Raw genomic sequence first — 2658 nt, 5'->3', positions numbered from 1 at the left:
CACCATCCTCCCGGGCAAGAACTCTGCACTCCAGCCAGCCCCAGCCCCATGCTCCCTGTTCCTGCTGCAGCTCTGCCCCCACCTCCCCAGCTTCCTTACTTGCTGCCCAGAGAGAGTGCTGTAGCAGGGAGACAAGGAGGAGCTACTGGAGCCTGGGGAAGCTGAGCAGGTCCCCTGGTGGCTGCAGCACTAGCAGCAGAAGCCCCATCTGTAAGCTGCATGCTGGCGGGGTTGGGCCCTTCCATGCACTGGGGTGGGAGTGAGGCATGTGGGCTGGGCAGAGTACAATTAATGGGCGGGCACCTGCTGGCTGGATACAATTACCTGGTGGCCTGAATCTGGCCCACAGGCCTTATTCTGCCCGCCCCTGTATTAAGGAATTGAAGAGAATCCACCCTGAGGTTAAGAGCTGCAGCCCCAATGTCCCTTAGACAGCTTTGTCTCCAATTCATTTATTAAGTTACAATTCTATTTAAAAGAAAAAAAAAGATCAAGATGATGACCCATTTGGAATGCCAGCTACTTTCTGGGTTTTAAGTTTACTAAAACTGACTGCATCACTGGGGTGTTTGATTTTCACAGTTTTAGACAGTAAGAGTAAAATTAAGATGCTTGTGCTAGTTCAAAAGATGTGGCACTTGAAGGACTAGACTTCTGTTGTTTCTTTACGTTAGCCTAGTTATTCTCAATAAAAGGTTGGGAACCAGTGGAGGTCAAGAAAAAGATTTAAAGTAGGAATATACTGTCAGTCAAAACTGGAAACTAATAGTTTTTCTGACTATAAAACTCAGTGAATACACGACTGAAAAATACCAACATGAAGATTTCTAACAAACTTAGAGGAAAAGGTTGAAGAAATCTGAACTGTATTTTAATTCTTCCTGTAAAATTGTCTCCCTTTGTTTTAAGCATTTTATTAAGTCCATCAATAGTGAAATCTGCCTCTTGTTTGGCTTTTGATACTTGATATTGTATACTGAAGGAGAACCTACCTACTGCCCCATGGTATTGAATGACACATGAACTCAGTTATGTTCTTTGGAATTTTGTTCTACCTTCAAGTTAATAAAATCCAATCAGAGTATTAGATTTTAAGGTGAAGTCCTTCAGTTATTTTAGTCAATGGAGGGTCTGTCTACATACAGCTTTTTAGATCAGTAAACCATAAATGTTCTTTCCATGTATGTGTTTTGGTCTTGATCCAAGTCTTGTTAGAATCAGTGGCAAGATTCCTGTTGATTTCAGAGGGTTTTTGATCAAGTGTTTGTTTTTTGTGCTTTGTCACATTTTTTTCCAGTCAAAGAATTGACTAAAATTGATATTATATATAAGGAACAGTACCTAGATCCTTTTAAAAAAAACCCAAAAAACAAACCCTTCATCAAACTTTAACAAGGGACAAATAACTTGTAATGATTTTACTCAAAGTATTGGCCTTCCATTCTTATTCCCAACATATCTTGGTTCTTATTGTTCAATACGGACTCACTTTGCATAATTCCACAGACATTTTCTAAAACAATCTTATAAGGTCCCAAACGGATTCATGGAAATTGATTGGAAACTTAATCAAATAAAGCCACAAAAAACTAATCATTTTTGTTCTGGGCTTTCACATAATAAAGAACATGCAACTTTTGTTGCAGGATCATGCACTTCACCTTTCTTCAAGCCTTGTTCTTTCACAGTTCTCATTGACCTCAACAGCAAGCTGCAACAAAGAAGTGGGAAAATGGTAGGAGTGGGGTAAGAGACACTTACATGGAGCTGTTGATAGGCAGCGAGTCCTTCACTATTCACCTCACAGGAACTAATTTGTCTGCACATACCTAAAATTGCTGCAGCTTCTGTGTGTAATAAGCACCTGAGGTGTAAATGACCAAACAAACACGCTTAGTGAAAGGCTAAGAAAAGGAGACAGCCAAATTGGTCTGCTGTTGCATTTTATAATCATGTTAGGATTTGTGATTATTTGCGCATACCTGTATTTTGGCCATTGGGATTATGCTGCTATCACCTTTAAGAACCACAACCCCTGCCAAGTTTCAAAATAAGTACTCAGGGTTACAGGTTGTAGCCATGTTGGTCTGCAGGCAAAAGTAATCAGAACTCTTGGGGAGGTGACATCTTTTATTAGACCAACTAGATCATTGCAAAAAAAAAAAAAATCTTTATTTGTAAGCTTTGGGGCACACGCGCTCTTCCTCAGGCATAGGAGAATGCAAAGATGGTAACATTTCTCCCAGGTGGAAATGAAAATTCATGTTTCACAGGAGAGCTGAAAGGTTGTGTAATATCACCTGGTTGGAAAAGTTCATTTTATGCAAAATAGGCTCGGATAAAAGCTGAACCTTTATCTGAGCCTATTTTGCATAAAATGAACTTTTCCAAACTGTAGAGCTTATACTACCTTTCACCTCTCCTGTGAAATATGAATTTTTTCATATTTCACAGCAAGGTGTACATCTAGCCTCCTCTTAAAGACCCCCAGGGTAGGAGCCAGCACCACTTCAATTGGAAGTTGGTTATAGATCCTAGCCGCCCTGACTGAGAAGTAGCACCTCCTGATATCTAGCCTAAATCTACCCTTTACCAGCTTGTGACCATTATTCCTGGTCACTCCTGGTAGTGCTCGGGGGAACAGGGACTTCCCCAGTG

This window comes from Gavialis gangeticus, unplaced genomic scaffold (assembly GCF_001723915.1).
Source record: "Gavialis gangeticus isolate Ggan-Ray unplaced genomic scaffold, GavGan_comp1, whole genome shotgun sequence".
In the NCBI taxonomy this organism is placed as follows: Eukaryota; Metazoa; Chordata; order Crocodylia; family Gavialidae; genus Gavialis; species Gavialis gangeticus.
Note: the sequence above shows the minus strand (reverse complement) of the source record.